Raw genomic sequence first — 18508 nt, forward strand, 5'->3', positions numbered from 1 at the left:
AATATTTGCTTTCTTATAGATTTACTTTAAATATGTTTTTTTTCAAAATCAGAATTAATGTTATTTATTGACTAATTACAATTATAAAATAAAATCGTATGCCATCTTTTAAAGAAAAACTTCCAAAGTCATATTATTTTTATGCAATACTATAAATATATTAATAAAGCACAATGTTAAAGCATTAAAACATTTTGTAATAGTATGTGCTATAGTACTAGCATTTCATATTTAAGAACTTTAAAATATTTTCAGAGTTCTTTCAAAAGCAAGTAGTTTATAGGCTAAGAAGATTCTATAAGCACAGAGCCATTGTCTATTTTTCCTGCTATTCTGATAAGATTTCATTGAACTTTTCAGCAAGACCTCTAAGGCCTGTATCAAAACAAGGTCCCAGGTATGCAGAACATTCATTAAATAATATGATCCTAGAATCTGGTGTTAAGAATTCAGGCCTTGACCATATGAAAGAAGAACATATGCTGTTTATTATAGATTTTTTTTTTTTTGCAATTTTGTGAAGTCAAGTCATCCAGAGTCATCTGAAGTTAGAGGGATAGAAATTTAATAATCGAAATCAGTAATAAAATGACATATAACAATCTCCCATCACCCAAGCTGGAAATCATGATCACTATATGTTACTATATGCTTACATGTGTTTGGTGGGTTTTGTATCCATAACCTTAATCAATGCCTTTTTTCAAAAGAAAAATAGAATTCTCTCTGTGTTGTATAATGATATGCAGTACAGTATAAGTCTAATGGAATAGAAATGTCTTAGTCACTGGCAAGTACCTCAGCCTAGTTTTACTTTTTATAGGGACAGATATTCCTCATTCTTGATGCACCCACTAAAGGGAGTATATGTATATTTTCCTATCAGAAGTGAGACCAAAAAGACCTCTCTTTCTGAAGAAAACAGAAAGTTTAGTGTAGGAGGAGACGATTGCCCAGGTATTCATACCATTTAAAGAGATTGCCAATGTTTTGAACTGTGTTGAAGTTTTGAATTATGTTGAAAACAAATGAGGAACTGGGATGTTTCTGCCTCTGCATTGAGGAGGAATTACATGTCTAAAAACCTCTATTTCCATATTCATTGAGTATAATCAGATCTGCTGACCTCAGCAATGGCACAGCTGGGGCATTAACCCATCCCAAAGTTGATGAGATATTAATTGTATGCTTTTTACTTTGAAATTGTTGAAATTCGTTGGTAGAAAGATAGGGGATACATAAATTAGAACTGCCAAGTAATAGTGAATATTTAACATTTTTTTGCTGATAATGATAATGAAATTGTTCCCCTATGATTATTCAGGAGCAAATAAGCATAACTGCAATGACATCAAGAAATTAAGTAAGAACATCCCTTAATGGCTCAGCTCAGTGATTATTTATTGCATTTTTTTATTCCTTTCTTTCTCACTGGTGTGAAGAATAGCAACTAGTAGTCTTACAAGTAACATAATTGTATACATATGAGTGTGAGAGAATAGCCTGGGGTCACCTAGTGAATGTTGTTTTAGATTAGGATTAGGTCTTTTCTCAATATTTTTCAAGCCTCTTAATTGGCCCTCAATGACTTCTGTATTTTTGTACATTATATGTGGAAAGTGTGATAATATAGTGGGTAAGATGTTGGACTTGGGAGCCCACTGGGTGATTTTGGACCAATCAGTTTCTCAGCCTAAAATATTTCAGTGGTTCTTGTTGGGTTAGATCAGTGCTGTTAAACTTTTTTTTCTCATAATCCCTTCCCAGTTTAAAAAAATATTTCATGGATCCTGAGAGGAAGTTTGAAAAAACTTTTGTAACCAGCCAAGTAATATCTATCTAATTAGTTTGTTTTCAGTTTTGTACTTTGTATTCCAGTCGAGTAAAACTTGTGATAGAGAAATAGAGATAGAATTTATATACAGAGAAAGAAAATGTGATAAAATTGCCTCGTTCTTAATATGGTAAAGAATTAGGACAAGTAATTTGAAAGGAATGCATGAATTATTGACCAATAAGAATATAGTCCTGTTATAGGCCTTTTGCTTTAAGGTTTAATGAATACATGATTAGAACAGGAGACCAAGAAGTACCATAATATTCCCTTATCATCCCTGGTAAAGCTGGATGTTTGCAGTGAGATAACTTTTTCTATCCAAGTAGCTGCTGCCCAGACTGAGAACCATGGAGTTTCAGTTGCAAAGGAAACTTATTCAGACTTTCTGCTGTGGGAGTTTACCTTCATTAGAAGGCACTGGAGTTTACAACAACATGTACTGCAATGAGAAATTAGCATATTTTTTCTTGTCCTCGTCTGTTAGAGCAGAAAGAAGTGGATTTCTTTTAAAAGTATTTTGAAATGTTCTGAATAAATCCTATCCAAAGCTTTTAATCACCTTCTGGTTTTTGCAACAATTGCTGTTTGACTTTCACAGCCTTGCTGGTTTTTCTTCATCACTTTATATATTTCTTTTTTACTCTTTACTTTTCTTAGGATGCATATACTTCAGATTGTGCATGGCTGAATGTGGAAAAAGATGTCTGTTTGTTTACTGTTTGATAGCTGTGTCCTTCCTGGCTGGCTGGAAGTGTGGCACATTGCCTGTAAGGTTGCCAGTTTTTTCTGACTGGGTCTCTGTGCCTTCAATAGTGGATAGACAGGAATAACTTCATCCAGCAGAATTCTCATATCAAGCACTGCTGCATTGGGAAATAGCTTTCAGGAAGACAATTTGACTGTATTAGTCAAAATACACTGTAGTGCAAACAACAAAGCAGCTCGGGGCAGTTCCTCAAACGTATTACATCACCATTGTTTCATGGAATAGATTCTTAACTACACCAAACCAAATGTTGGAGCTCTCTAAGATGGGGGATGGGAGAAGAGACTGTTGTTCTGACTATTAGCAAAACTGGGACACTGCATTTGCCATGTGCCCATTAAAATAAAAAATGAAAACAAAACACAGTATGGAAGCATTCTCCAGTCTCCAAAAGAAAGATCGACAAATTTGTCAATAGCATTTTAAAAAGGGCTCTTAGATGTGCCATCCCTACTAACTTTAAATATTTAGGTTGCAAACTCTGCCCAGTTCAACACTTAAAAAATAATAAAGAATAAAACTACCGGGGAGTTAGGTTGGCTGCACAATATCCTACGCATCGTTAAGACCTCTGCATCGGTATTTCAGCATTCATTCAAGGAGTGTACGAAAACAGGCGCGGAAAGATGCGTAAACACAAGTCGGCAGAATTGCAAAAAGCTCTCGCGCTGTTCTCTGCCTAAGAACCGGGCGTCCTGCTCCTTTCTGTCACTCACTGACTCGTTCCCTGCCTCCCGCGCTTCCCTCCCTCCTACCCAACCGGGTCATTTCAGGACACAGGCCGCTCGTCGCCGTGGGAAGCCCTGGAGTCTCCTTGGCGTCTCTCTTGGCCTCTGAGCCCGCGCTCGGCAGGTGAGTCCTGCGCCTTGGCCAACTCCTGTTTTAGGAGCCGCCGGTAGCTTCCCTCCCCTCCCCTCCCTTCCCCTCCCTTCTTTCTTCATGTACAGAGGATGGAGGGGAGGCTTGCTCTGACTTTGGAGAACGAACAAGCACAACTCGAGCGGAAAAGGAAAAGATAGTTGGCCACTGGATGTGGGAGGGGGAAGCAGAAGGAGGAAGCTTCACAAAACGGAAACGGAGAAGGCCAGCGGATGGATAGAAATGATGTTTAAATTAAACATATGTGACAGGAGTTTCTTGAATGATCTGAAGAATTTGTAGGAGGACGCATAACCGCTTCTTGAGGGAAAAGAGGAGGACTTCCCCACCCCGTCTCATGCACGTGGGTCCTTAAGAGGCGACGCTTGCAGCGACCACAAAAAGGTGGCGTGGGAGTGTTTGCTGTACATTTCAAAAAACCAGGCTGCTGAAGGCATAAAATAAAACAACTTGGAATATATAAACAGTGAGGCAGTTTACTCCTGATGACTTCACAGTCTTGTCCTTTTTGTTGGCAACAATATAGAAATCGTTTGTCGTTCTTCAAGGTGTTTTTTTTCTCAATTTACCAATTTATTTATTTGTTTATTTAGAGATTTTATATGGCCATCCTCTCATTCTCAGTGATTTTTGGCAGCTTACATAATAAAATAAAATAAAATAAAAACCTATTATTACATACAATAAAAACAATATTTATCTCCAACTGCCCTTTGCGACAATAATCCATCAATCAACCACTTGATGAGTTCCATCCTAACCCACTAAGGTTCTTAATGGTCTGCTGCCTAAATATAAGCCAATATTGGAGCTGATCCAGTGCAGTCAGTTTAGTGGACTGAGTTTGAAATGTATTCTTCTCAACTCATTTCTTTAGAAAGCGTTGTTTTGTGGAGCTTATTTTCCTCATGGAAGTATTTTTAGGACTGCAACATTTTTCATCAAATAAAATGGTCCTCCCCCTTTCCAGGAATATTTCAGTCAGGCTTTACACATCCTACTGATGCTTTTTTGTATAAAACCTGTTTGATTATTTTCACACTATGTTAAGCCGTGAATGTCTAAAATTGTCAGCATAAATTTGCTTATTATTTGCAAACTTTTTAAGATGATAAATAGGAACCTAGTGTAATTCTTGTAATGTGGCCATAATATAACGTGTGGATTTTTTTTTACTCCTCCTAGCATACATATTTATCAAAACTTTATGATAATTGCTTTTGAATGGAACCTCTGGTCTCTTTAATGCACTTGGGTTTGTTTAGATATTTTTAGTTAGTTCCCTGCCAGTTAATTTCTACTGTCATTCACAGCAAGTGGCAAAAAATAGAGGTCTGTCCATTGATTCACATATCATTAGAGTTGGAATCAAGTGCTCATTCTTCATCATGTGCTTTAATGTAGATTTTAAATTCTTTTGACATTCCACCATTGTCTCAGATTTTTTTTATTGAATTTTTATGAATCCAACTGTCTGGGATATGAAGACATAGACATAAAGGTTTTCTTCATTAGATGCAATTCCATAAAAGGTTTTGCTTGGATTTCTGTTTGGGTATAATAAAAATAATAAAAATTTGAAAGTACTTAAAAATTTAAGTAATTAAGGTGTTCTTTGAGAATACAATATTGCTGTATATGAGAAAAAGTCTTGGGTCATCTCTAAAATAAAATTTGAAAATAAAATATTGTTCTGAATAAGAAATATTCTTGACTTGAGCAGTTTTCAGAGTTCTGTTAATTAAAAATAATTTCTAATCATAAGTAAATCTTAGAAATAAAATGTTGTTTTGAAAACAAGATCCTTGAACAATTAAGTAATATATGAAAATAAAATACTATTTTAATGAGAAATAATCTTAATTCCAAATCTAAAGCAAATCTTAAAAGTGTGTTATTGTGTTATTTCTAAACTCTTTTTGGAATTTTAAAATATATATATTAAACTTATGTCAATGCATAAAAATAAAAGAATAATGAAGAATCTGTGAATTTAGAGTTATTCCAAGATCTCTTCTGTTTGCATACTGTATTCATTTTTCTGACCAGCAATTTGTTTTCCTATAACCTATTTTTACTTTCTTCCAAAGGAATAGTGTGTCTTGTTAGCTAAGGAGTATCTAGTCTCTATCATCTAAATTTACAAGAAAGTTATAAAGAAGCCAAAAAGAGAAATGTGTCAGACTTTGCTGAACCTTCTACTGGTTGCTAAAACTTGTTTGTTTACCTACATACTTACTTATTTACTTACTTACTTATTGTATGTCTAGGCCACATATCTTTCTTAATTATAGTGACTGCTAAAACTTCATTCATTCATTCATTCATTCATGTATTGTATTTCTACACTGCCCATTTTTCTCAATTAATAACTAGGATCAATATTGGCTATTTTGTTCTATATTCTTGAAAAACACTTTCCCCCCTAGAATTGGTTATAGCAAAGGAGACCATCAGTTCTTCATGATTTCTGCATTCATGGATTAAAGAGAATCCTCTCCAATAGTAGACTTCAGTATCTTTCATATGTTCAGGACATGTTTACCTCCTATTAGTTCCACATAGAGTAGTTAGATGTTCCCTCTCCACCACAGAAATTTCCTAAATAAACTGCTACCATTTGCTAATGGTAGTATAGCAGTGTCAAGAACATTCATTTTTCCATTTATTTACTCCAGTTAGCTTTTAATACAGTATAACTGTTGCCTTTTAAATTCTAGGTTGGTGCAGAAAATAATGTGTGAAACCCATAGTCCATATATACTGGCAGTGAGAAAAAAGGTGAAAACTTCTGCAGTGATTATATGTCACAGTTATTCTTTTTAATTTATTTTTTATTCTTTTAAAATAACATAAAAAGAATAAAACACAGAAGTATTTATAGTACAGATATATACATTCTTTAAAAATGGATAAAAAGTGTTTTTTAAAAAAGTGAAAAAATACAACAGGAAAAAAGAAAACACTTAATGTGTTATATTGTTATAACAGTTAGAATTGTACATATACCTATTTAATTCCTAATACATTTGTATAACTATCATTCATCCTAAACCTATTACAAGTGAAAATGAATTACATATTTCATTACACTTTCTATACAAAGTCTAAGTCTAGGCTATCTGCTCATAGGTGGCAAGTGTAATCAAGTCTTCAATGAATGGGCCTATACATTTATCTTTCTAACATTGCAATAAATCTTTTGGGCATAATTAGCGCATGGAAAATCCATTTACATGTAATTCCATGTAATAGGTATGTAATCCAAGAGATTATTATCCTCTGAATTTTTTAAATTTTATTAGGCAGTCATATTTATATAATCCACTATTTTCCCTGAAAATTTAGTAATACATTGTAAAGCATGTGTTTTAAAGAAGTATTATCCTGATTACATCTCCAACAACTGCTGTTATAGACAGATATTTTCTATTCAAATGTAACGTGATCCAGTAAATTCTAAATATTTTTAATTTACATGTTAGTTTAAAGCCGTGATATCTAACTTTTTGCAGTCGCGTGCCAAAAGCGGGAGAGTGTGGGGGAGGGGTCGTGCACATGCATGCCCATGCCCATAATTCAATGCCCCTCCACCTCTGTGCATGCACGCATGCCCCCCCCCATGTTCCCCCTGCTTTTGGCACACAATGGCACGGTGGTCCCGGTAGGCCCATTTTTCACACTTCCCAGGCTCCAGAGGGTTTCTAGGAGCCTGGGGAGGGCAAAAACGGCCTTCCCCACACCAGGAGGCCCTCTGTAGGCTGGAAACAGCCCACTTCCCAACTTCCAGTGGGCCCAGAAGGCCCAAAAATTAGCTGGCTGGTGCACACATGTGCACTGGAGCTGAGCTAGGGCAACACTCGCGTGCCCAAAGATATGGCTCCACGTGCCACCTTAGGCACACGTGCCATAGGTTCGCCATCACGGGTTTGTACAGATACTCTTAGAATAGTTTCCCATTACCTAGGCAATATATAAATCTCTAATTTTATCCAACTGATTTCTTAGCATCCATATAGCAAATTGATTTATCTTCCCTTAATACCTATAAAAACTAATAAATCTAATTAGTTTTCAGGAACTTAACAAGTTATTCTAGAATCTCAGGCATCTCTGAGGTTGAAAGTAAAAGTTCTTAAAAATATTGCAGCTGTAAATATTGCCATTGGGGTTGCATGTAATAAATGATATTTATCTTTTAATATGGCCTATGTTAAAAATCATGATTATCTATCAGTTGATCCACAGTCAATAGCCTCACTTTCATTCAATTTTTCCATATTATTATGTTTTTCCCAATTTTTAAAGTTGGATTTCACCGTAAAATCAATTTAGCATGGGAAAAGGGATTAAATCTTCTTTTATTAGGCATTATATTCTATACCTTTCTGGCAATTGTTTCCAGAAACATAGTTTTATGGTATTTTGTTCCTAATACTATCCCTCCAACTAAAAAGTTACATACATACATATACATACATACATACATACATACATACATACATACATATATATATATATATATATATATATATATATATATATATATATATATATATATTTGTTTTCTGAGGTTTTCACGGGTGTTTGTATATATGTCTTTGGTTGTTCGGGTTTTCTCCCGTGTAAAATTGGAAGTGTCTTGGCGACGTTTCGACGAAGTCTCATTCGTCATCTTCAGGCTTCAGCTTCGTGCTTCTGGGAGCAATGTGATCGCAGCTGTTTCTGCGATCAGAAGCTGAAGATGACGACGAAAACGAATCGCCAAGACACTTCCAATTTTACACGGGAGAAAACCCGAACAACCAAAGACATATATATATATATATATATATATATATTTGTTTTCTGAGGTTTTCACGGTGTTTGTATATAGGTCTTTGGTTGTTGGGTTTTCTCCGTGTAAAATTAGAAGTGTCTTGGCGACGTTTGACGAAGTCTCATTCGTCATCTTCAGGCTTCAGCCGTGCTTCTGGGAGCAATGTGTGATCGCAGCTGTTTCTTCCTTTTAACTGCTAGTGGGGTTTGAACTGATTGGGTGGGAGCTTGGCTGTGCTCTGATTGGATGGGGTTTTCTGTGCTCTGATTGGCTGGGGTGTGTCCTGTGTTGGTGGGGGCTTGGTTGTGCTCAGTCTAATCTGTGCTGCAGGGGGATTTGAGCTGGTGAGCTGCACTGCTGCTGTTTGGCTTCGTGTTCGTGGTCGTGCTACATCTTCGTAGTGGGTGTCAGTCTGCTGCATGTATGGATTGGAGGGTTTGAAGTGGCTAATGTTGCAGCTGCGGTCTGGCTTCTGGTCCTTGGTCGTGCTTCCTGATCAGTGTGGGTTTGGGTGTGCTTTCTGGGTGGATGTGTGGTGGTGACATCCTGTGTGGACCTCGTGAGTGTGGGTCTGGTGTCATTCCTCGTGTTAGGGACACGTTTGTCAATAAGGGCAGGTTTCAAATGGCTGGTAGGCGGAGGTATCATCTCGCTTTGTTCATGCTGTGTGGGCGTTTATCTCAATGGCTTCTCTGATTATTCTGTTGTTAAAGTGTTCAGTTTTGGCGATAGTTCTGGTCTTTTAAAGTCAATATCGTGTCCTGTGACTTTAAAGTGTTGGACCAGGGAAGAAGTTGGTTCCTCTTTTTGAATGAGTTCTTGTGTTCTTCAATGCGCACTTATTCTTCTGTTGGTTTGTCCAATGTATGTGGTGGGGCAGGCGGTGCATGGGATTTCATATACTCCTTGATTTTCTAACTCAATTTTGTCTTTGGGGTTTCTTAGGATGGTGGATATTTTTGGTTTGTGCAGAATGCTGTCTTGATGTTATGTTTGTGGAGGATCTTGCTGATTCTGTCTGTGGTGCCTTTTATATATGGGAGGAGGGCTGTGCCATTTTCTTGCTCTCTGTCTTGGGTTTTAGTGGGGGTTCTTTTGGATTAGTTTGGTAATCTTATTTCTCTGGAATCCATTGGATGTTAGTACGTTTGTGAGAGTGTGTAGTTCGGTTTTAGGTGTTGTTCGTCAGCTAAGCATTTTGTTCTAGAGATGAGTGTCTTGGCTACGGAGTTGATCTGTGCTGGGTGGTGGTGTGAGAGTGCATGCAGATAGCGGTTTGTGTGTGTTTTCTTCTGGTAGATGGTGTGTCCTAGGGAGCCATTGGGTTTCTTGTAGACTAAGACATCTAGGAAGGAAGTTGGTTGTTAACTTCTGTTTCCATGGTGAACTGTATTTTGGGGTGTAGGCTATTGAGGTGTGTGAGGAAGTTTTCAAGTTTTTCTTTCCTGTGGCCAGATTATGAAGGTGTCGTCTACGTATCTGAGCCAGAGTTTGGGTTTGTGATCAGATTTTTCTAGTGCTTGGGTTTCAAAGTGTTCCATGTAGAGGTTGGCAATGACAGGTGAGAGGGTGATCCCATGGGTGCGCCTTCTATTTGTTTGTATTTTTGTCCGTTATAGATGAAGTATGTGTTGGATAGGCAGTGGTTGGTCAGATCTAGTATGTGCTTGGGGGTTATATTTGTTTTGGATAGCTGTCAAGGCTTCTTTGATTGGCACTTGGGTGAAGAGGATATGACATCAAAGCTCACGAGTAGGTCGCTGGGCTGTAAGTTTTGTTTCTTTATGATCTCTATGAACTGGAATGAGTTTTTACATGTGAGGCGATGGATTCTGCATAGGGCTGTAGTTGTTTGGCAGAAATTTGGCTAGGTTTTGTAGAGGTGAGCCTATGGAGCTGACTATGGGTCTGAGTGGGGGTTCCTTCTTTGTGTATCTTGGGAGGCCGAGAGCTTAGGGCATCTGGATGATTTCTCTCTGGGAATGATTCTTTGTTGGATTTCTTCGCTGATGGGGAGGCTTTTATTTTGGATCTAGTGGTTTTTCTAGGTAGGTGGTGGGGTCTGTTTTAGGGGCTTGTATGCAGGGTCTTGGAGTAGGTTGGTTAATTTGGTTTGGTAGTCAGATGTGTTCATAACCACCGTGGCGTTGCCCTTGTCTGCTGGTAGGATTATTATGCTGGTATCTTTTTTCAGGTTAAGTAGTGCTGTCTGTTCCTCTTTGGGTAAGTTGCTTTTGGGTGGCTTGCTGCTGCAGAGGATGTTGGTGGTTTCGAGTCTGATTCTGTTAGCGCCATCGGGGTTGATTTTGGTCAGGCTGGTTTCAACTCCGCATATAATGGTCTCAGTGGGGATGTATTTGGGAGTGACTGCAAAGTTGAACTTTGAAAAGGACATCGGTTTCAGCTTTGGTGAGGATCCTATCTGAGATGTTATGCACTGTTTGTTTCATGTGTTGCTGTGAGGGTGGAGGGGTTTGTTTCTGGCGTTCTTGTAGTCTTCGGAGTTTGTTGGTGTGCGTGTCTGTCTTGAGGGTGGTCTGTGTTTCGGCTCCCCAGACGGCAAGTTGTTTGGATTTGTCCCAAAGTGCCGGGTGCATCTTGTTGCTGAGTTTGAGGTGAAGTGTGAGGAGATCTTTGTTGATTTGATCTAGGAGGAATCTTTTTGTGTGAAGTTCATTTCTGATTAAGGCCAATTCTGTTCTTTTTAGGATGCGTTTGGTGGCTGCAGAGTTGGAGTGGAATTTCAATTGGAAGCATTTGGGGATTAAATTTTCATCGGCAGTTTCGTAGGAATGCGAGGTCACATAAAATGGAAGCTCTTTGGACTTCTAGTTTTTCATAGGTCCTGGTCAGATGGTGGATTTCCTCCCCGTAGAGGTGCAATATTTGTTTTCTGAGGTTTTCACGGGTGTTTGTATATAGGTCTTTGGTTGTTGGGTTTTCTCCGTGTAAAATTAGAAGTGTCTTGGCGACGTTTGAAGTCTCATTCGTCATCTTCAGGCTTCAACCGTGCTTCTGGGAGCAATGTGTGATCGCAGCTGTTTCTTCCTTTTAACTGCTGGTGGGGTTTGAACTGATTGGGTGGGAGCTTGGCTGTGCTCTGATTGGATGGGGTTTTCTGTGCTCTGATTGGCTGGGGTGTGTCCTGTGTTGGTGGGGGCTTGGTTGTGCTCAGTCTAATCTGTGCTGCAGGGGATTTGAGCTGGTGAGCTGCACTGCTGCTGTTTGGCCGTGTTCGTGGTCGTGCTACATCTTCGTAGTGGGTGTCAGTCTGCTGCATGTATGGATTGGAGGGGTTTGAAGTGGCTAATGTTGCAGCTGCGGTCTGGCTTCTGGTCCTTGGTCGTGCTTCCTGATCAGTGTGGGTTTGGGTGTGCTTTCTGGGTGGATGTGTGGTGGTGACATCCTGTGTGGACCTCGTGAATGTGGGTCTGGTGTCATTCCTCGTGTTAGGGACACGTTTGTCAATAAGGGCAGGTTTCCAAATGGCTGGTAGGCGGGAGGTATCATCTCGTTTGTTCATGCTGTGTGGGCGTTTTTCTATCTCAATGGCTTCTCTGATTATTCTGTTGTTAAAGTGTTCAGTTTTGGCGATAGTTCTGGTCTTTTTAAAGTCAATATCGTGTCCTGTGACTTTAAAGTGTTGGACCAGGGAAGAAGTTGGTTCCTCTTTTTGAATGAGTTCTTGTGTTCTTCAATGCGTGCACTTATTCTTCTGTTGGTTTGTCAATGTATGTGGTGGGGCAGGCGGTGCATGGGATTTCATATACTCCTTGATTTTCTAACTCAATTTTGTCTTTGGGGTTTCTTAGGATGGTGGATATTTTTTGGTTTGTGCAGAATGCTGTCTTGATGTTATGTTTGTGGAGGATCTTGCTGATTCTGTCTGTGGTGCCTTTTATATATGGGAGGAGGGCTGTGCCATTTTCTTGCTCTCTGTCTTGGGTTTTAGTGGGGGGTTCTTTTTGGATTAGTTTGGTAATCTTATTTCTCTGGAATCCATTGGATGTTAGTACGTTTGTGAGAGTGTGTAGTTCGGTTTTTAGGTGTTGTTCGTCAGCTAAGCATTTTGTTCTAGAGATGAGTGTCTTGGCTACGGAGTTGATCTGTGCTGGGTGGTGGTGTGAGAGTGCATGCAGATAGCGGTTTGTGTGTGTTTTCTTCTGGTAGATGGTGTGTCCTAGGGAGCCATTGGGTTTCTTGTAGACTAAGACATCTAGGAAGGGAAGTTGGTTGTTAACTTCTGTTTCCAGTTATGGAAGTTATAAAGTTATGGAAACAGAAGTTAACAACCAACTTCCCTTCCTAGATGTCTTAGTCTACAAGAAACCCAATGGCTCCCTAGGACACACCATCTACCAGAAGAAAACACACACAAACCGCTATCTGCATGCACTCACACCACCACCCAGCACAGATCAACTCCAGCCAAGACACTCATCTCTAGAACAAAATGCTTAGCTGACTAACAACACCTAAAACCGAACTACACACTCTCACAAACGTACTAACATCCAATGGATTCCAGAGAAATAAGATTACCAAACTAATCCAAAAGAACCCCCACTAAAACCCAAGACAGAGAGCAAGAAATGGCACAGCCTCCTCCCATATATAAAAGGCATCACAGACAGAATCAGCAAGATCCTCCACAAACATAACATCAAGACAGCATTCTGCACAAACAGAAAAATATCCACCATCCTAAGAAACCCCAAAGACAAAATTGAGTTAGAAAATCAAGGAGTATATGAAATCCCATGCACCGCCTGCCCCACCACATACATTGGACAAACCAACAGAAGAATAAGTGCACGCATTGAAGAACACAAGAACTCACTCAAAAAAGAGGAACCAACTTCTTCCCTGGTCCAACACTTTAAAGTCACAGGACACGATATTGACTTTAAAAAGACCAGAACTATCGCCAAAACTGAACACTTTAACAACAGAATAATCAGAGAAGCCATTGAGATAGAAAAACGCCCACACAGCATGAACAAACGAGATGATACCTCCCGCCTACCAGCCATTTGGAAACCTGCCCTTATTGACAAACGTGTCCCTAACACGAGGAATGACACCAGACCCACATTCACGAGGTCCACACAGGATGTCACCACCACACATCCACCCAGAAAGCACACCCAAACCCACACTGATCAGGAAGCACGACCAAGGACCAGAAGCCAGACCGCAGCTGCAACATTAGCCACTTCAAACCCCTCCAATCCATACATGCAGCAGACTGACACCCACTACGAAGATGTAGCACGACCACGAACACGAAGCCAAACAGCAGCAGTGCAGCTCACCAGCTCAAATCTGCAGCACAGATTAGACTGAGCACAACCAAGCCCCACCAACACAGGACACACCCCAGCCAATCAGAGCACAGAAAACCCCATCCAATCAGAGCACAGCCAAGCTCCCACCCAATCAGTTCAAACCCCACTAGCAGTTAAAAGGAAGAAACAGCTGCGATCACACATTGCTCCCAGAAGCACGGTTGAAGCCTGAAGATGACGAATGAGACTTCAAAACGTCGCCAAGACACTTCTAATTTTACACGGAGAAAACCCAACAACCAAAGACCTATATATATATATATATATATATATATATATATATATATATATATATATATATATATATATATATATATATATATATATATATATATATATAATTACATTTTTATACCGCCCTTCTCCTGAAGGATTCAGGGCGGTGAACAGCCAAATAAAAACAACTAGTACATAAATAAATATATATATTTGTTTTCTGAGGTTTTTACAGGTGTTTGTATGTAGGTCTTTGGTTATTCGGGTTTTCTCCCACGTAAAATTGCCAAGAAACTTCCAATTTTACGCGGGAGAAAACCCGAATAACCAAAGACCTACACACACAAACACACACACACACACACACACACACACACACACACACATATGGAAACAGAAGCTAACAACCAACTTCCCTTCCTGGATGTCTTAGTCTACAGGAAATCCAATGGCTCCCTAGGACAAACCATCTACCAGAAGAAAACATATACATATACATACATGTATGTATGTATGTATATATATATATATATATATGTTTTCTGAGGTTTTCACGGGTGTTTGTATGTAGGTCTTTGGTTGTTCGGGTTTTCTCCCGTGTAAAATTGGAAGTGTCTTGGCGACGTTTCGACGAAGTCTCATTCGTCATCTTCAGGCTTCAGCTTCGTGCTTCTGGGAGCAATGTGTGATCGCAGCTGTTTCTTCCTTTTAACTGCTAGTGGGGGTTTGAACTGATTTGGTGGGAGTTTGGCTGTGCTCTGATTGGCTGGGGTTTTTTTTGTGCTCTGATTAGCTGGGGGTGTGTCCTGTTTGGGTGGGGGCTTGGTTGTGCTCAGTTTAGTCTGCATTGCAGAGGGACTTGAGCTGGTGAGCTGCATAGCTGTTGGATGATACCTCCCGCCTACCAGCCATTTGGAAACCTGCCCTTATTGACAAACGAGTCCCTAACATGAGGAATGACACCAGACCCACACTCACGAGGTATGTCACCACTGCACATCCACCCAGAAAGCAGACCTAAACCCACACTGATCATGAAGCACGACCAATGACCAGAAGCCAGACCGCAGCTGCAACATTAGCCATTTCAAACCCCTCCAATCCATACATGCAGCAGACTGACACCCACTATGAAGATGTAGCACGACCACAAAGCCAAACAACAGCTATGCAGCTCACCAGCTCAAGTCCCTCTGCAACACAGACTAAACTGAGCACAACCAAGCCCCCACCCAAACAGGACACACCCCCAGCTAATCAGAGCACAAAAAAACCCCCAGCCAATCAGAGCACAGCCAAACTCCCACCCAATCAGTTCAAACCCCCACTAGCAGTTAAAAGGAAGAAACAGCTGCGATCACACATTGCTCCCAGAAGCACGAAGCTGAAGCCTGAAGATGACGAATGAGACTTCGTCGAAACGTCGCCAAGACACTTCCAATTTTACACGGGAGAAAACCCGAACAACCAAAGACCTACATATATATATATGTATATATATATAAATTACAAAGATGCCCAAATAGGAAAATGAAGCTGTAGTTGGCTACCATTACCATGTTTCCCAGAAAATAAGACCTGGTCTATATATATATATGTGTGTGTGTGTGTGTGTGTGTGTAGGTCTTTGGTTACATATATGTATATGTGTGTGTGTGTGTGTTTATACATATACACACATACATACACATATTTGTTTTCTGAGATTTTCACGGGTGTTTGTATGTAGGTCTTTGGTCATTTGGGTTTTCTCCCATGTAAAAAGTGTCTTGGTGACGTTCTGACCAACCACTGCCTATCCAATACATACTTCATCTATAACAGACAAAAATACAAACAAACAGAAGGAGTACCCCTCCCACCTGTCATTGCAAACCTCTACATGGAACACTTTGAAACCCAAGCTCTAGAAAAATCTGACCACAAACCCAAACTCTGGCTCAGATACGTAGATGACACCTTCATAATCTGGCCACACGGGAAAGAAAAACTGGACAACTTCCTCATACACCTTAACAGCCTACACCCCAAAATACAATTCACCATGGAAACAGAAGCTAACAACCAACTTCCCTTCCTGGATGTCTTAGTCTACAGGAAATCCAATGGCTCCCTAGGATACACCATCTACCAGAAAAAAACACACACAAACCTCTATCAGCACGCACTCTCACACTACCACCCAGCACAGATGAACTCCGTAGCCAAGACACTCATCTCCAGAACAAAACGCTTAGCTGATGAACAACATCTAAAAACCGAACTACACACTCTCACTAACGTACTTTCATCCAATGGATTCCAAAGAAATAAGATTACCAAACTAATCCATAAAGAAACCCCCACTAAAATCCAAGACAGAGAACAAGAAAATGGCAAAGCCCTCCTCCCATATATAAAAAGCACCACAGACAGAATCAGCAAGATCCTTCACAAACACAACATCAAGACTGCATTCTGCACAAACCGAAAAATATCCACCATCCTAAGAAACCCCAAAGACAAAATTGAGTCAGAAAATCAAGTATATGAAATCCCATGCACCACCTGCACCACCACATACATCGGACAAACCAACAGAAGAATAAGTGCATGCATTGAAGAACATAAGAACTCAGTCAGAAAAGAGGAACCAACTTCTTCCCTGGTCCAACACCTTAAAGCCACAGGACATAAAATTGACTTTAAAAATACCAGAACTATCGCCAAAACTGAACACTTTAACAACAGAATAATCAGAGAAGCCATTGAGATAGAAAAACGCCCACACAGCATGAATAAACGAGATGATATCTCCCGACTACCAGCCATTTGGAAACCCGCCCTTATCGCTCAAACAAGTCCCTAACATGAGGAATGATGCCAGACCCACACTCACGAGGGCCACACAGGATGTCACCACCTCACATCCACGCAGAAAGCAGACTCAAACCCACACCAATGATGAAGCACGACCACAGACCAGAAGCCAGACCGCAGCTGCATCATTAGCCATTTCAAACCCCTCCAATCCATACATGCAGCAGACTGGCACCCACCATGGAGATGTGGCATGATCATGAACGCGAAGCCAAACAACAGTAATGCAGCTCACCAACTCAAATCCCCCTGCAACTCAGATTAACGTGAGCACAACCAAGCCCCCACCCAAATAGAACACACCTCCATCCAATCAGAGCACAGCCAAGCTCCCACCTAATCAGAACACACCTGCACCCAATCAGAACACAGCCAAGCTCCCGCCCAATCAGTTCAAATCCCCACTAGCAGTTAAAAGGAAGAAACAGCTGTGACATTGCTCCTAGAAGCATGAAGCTGAAAACACCAGCCTGAAGATGACGAATGAGACTTCATCAAAACGTCGCCAAGACACTTCCAATTTTTTTTAATTTCATTTTGTCACAATAGTATACACAAACATTGTCATAAAAAAAACATATCATGAAGAAAATATATATATATATATATAAGTGAGGTGCACTCGGAGGCTTCAGTTAGTCCAGAATGCAGCTGCACGGGTGATAGAGGGAGCTACGCGTTGCTCCCATATAACACCGCTCCTGCGCAGACTGCACTGCTTACCTGTGGCCTTTCGAGTGCACTTTAAGGTTTTGGTCACTACCTTTAAAGCGCTCCATGGCTTAGGGCCTGGGTACTTACGGGACCGCCTGCTGTTACCACATGCCTCCCACTGACCCGTACGCTCTCACAGAGAGGGACTTCTCAGGGTGCCGTCCGCCAAGCAATGTCGGCTGGCGGCCCCCAGGGGAAGGTCCTTCTCTGTGGGGGCTCCCACACTCTGGAACGAGCTTCCCCCGGGTTTACGCCAAATACCTGACCTTCGGACCTTCCGCCGCGAACTGAAGACACATCTTTTCATTCGCGCGGGGCTGGCTTAAATTTTATTGATTTTAAATTATCTATTATTAATTTTAATGGGGTTTTAATTTTATATATTTTAAAGTTTTTTAGGCCAATTATAAAATAAGTTTTTTAATTTGTATTTTAAATTGTATATTGTATTGTTTGTTTTTATTTTTGGCTGTACACCGCCCTGAGTCCTTCAGGAGAAGGGCGGTATAAAAAATCGAATAAATAAATAAATAAATAAGTAAAGAATATGCCTCAGCTATATTAATTTGATATAAGGAAGGGAACAATAGGACAGGAACGGTAGGCACTTTTGTGCTCTTATGCACGCCCCTTCTAGTCCTCTTAGGAATGGGGTGAGGGCAATAGTAGACAGTTTTTGGTTGAAGATTTTGGGGTTTTGAGTAGGGACTATGGAGTCAGGTAATGAGTTCCAAGCGTTAACAGCTCTATTACAGAAGCAATCAATTTTGAAGCGGTTGACATTAAGCTTGAATCTATTTTTTGCTCTTGTAATATTGCGATTGAAGCTGAAGTAGTCATTTACAGGAAGGATATTGCAATAGATGATTTTGTGTGTTAAACATAGGTCATGTCGAAGTCGACGGAGTTGTAAGTTTTACAACTCCATTGTAAATTTTACGCGGGAGAAAACCCAAATAACCAAAGACCTACATACACACACACACACACGCACACACACACACACACACACACACACTATCATAAATGTGTATAAATCAATATTAATTAAAATATCATCCAATAATTTT

The 18508-nt window shown here is 40.0% G+C and overlaps 1 protein-coding gene across 1 annotated transcript in view; it reads left to right on the forward strand.

Moving 5' to 3' along the window:
- Positions 1-3342: 3342 nt before the first annotated feature.
- THRB (thyroid hormone receptor beta) overlaps positions 3343-18508 on the forward strand; it is a 254122-nt gene continuing 238956 nt past the window's right edge. The window contains exon 1 of the mRNA XM_058179790.1: positions 3343-3455. The gene's annotated coding sequence lies outside the window, so the exon portion shown is untranslated. The remainder of the gene's footprint in view (positions 3456-18508) is intronic.

Source organism: Ahaetulla prasina, chromosome 4 (genome assembly GCF_028640845.1).
Source record: "Ahaetulla prasina isolate Xishuangbanna chromosome 4, ASM2864084v1, whole genome shotgun sequence".
NCBI classification, from domain to species: domain Eukaryota; kingdom Metazoa; phylum Chordata; class Lepidosauria; order Squamata; family Colubridae; genus Ahaetulla; species Ahaetulla prasina.